Genomic DNA, 835 nt, shown 5'->3' with positions numbered 1-835 from the left:
TAGGTAATATATAATATGTAAGGATCACTTCACTTCACATTGTGTTTCTTGAGTCAGGGTCTCATGTATCTCACACTTGACCTATTGCTGAGAAATAGCCTGCAACCCTGATCCTCCTGCCTCCACCTCCTGATCGAACCACCAGCTCCCCAGCCCAGGGACTTGTTTTGATCATAAGGACTGGGGATTGACTGTTTCTGTCACTGAGCCACCCTCCACAGGCTGCTTCACTCTGGAATCATTGGTTCCTGACTTATAGAAGTTCTTCACAGGTAGGTCAGCCTTTAATGTGTACACTGTAGCTATTGGCTACAGTCAGCTGTTGAAACAGCTACGTTTGGCAGTGACAATGTTGTTCAAACAGCTGTCAGTCATTTAAGAGGTGGCACCATCCACTGGCATTGGGAAGAACAGGCTCACTGGATGAAGAGGCTGGGACTGGGTAGGTAAACTAGGAATTAATATAGACCATGTAACCATGCTTCGGGAGGCCTAGGAGAATACAGTAGACTCTGAGGAGACAGAGATGAGTGTCCTGACACTGAGAAACTGAGAAAGAATGAACCTGGAAAGGAAGGGGAGCCCCAGGGTGTAGGGAAGAGAACTTGGGCAAGACAGATGCCAAGTTCTTCCATGCAATCAGGTGACAACATCCCACCATGTTGTATGGTATTGTGTTGTGTTAAGGTGACACTTTTTGGTGGGAATTGGCCATGAGATTTGGCACAATACTGACTGTTGGTGACCTGGATGAGTATACTTTGTAGAATGCCACGCACACTTGCGTGATGGCGGTATTTGAGGCGAAAACTTCAAGGAAAGTCAGCCTCCTGCC

This window comes from Mastomys coucha, unplaced genomic scaffold (assembly GCF_008632895.1).
Source record: "Mastomys coucha isolate ucsf_1 unplaced genomic scaffold, UCSF_Mcou_1 pScaffold4, whole genome shotgun sequence".
In the NCBI taxonomy this organism is placed as follows: Eukaryota; Metazoa; Chordata; class Mammalia; order Rodentia; family Muridae; genus Mastomys; species Mastomys coucha.
The sequence above is the reverse complement of the archived record's forward strand: the minus strand, read 5'-3'. Positions refer to the sequence as shown.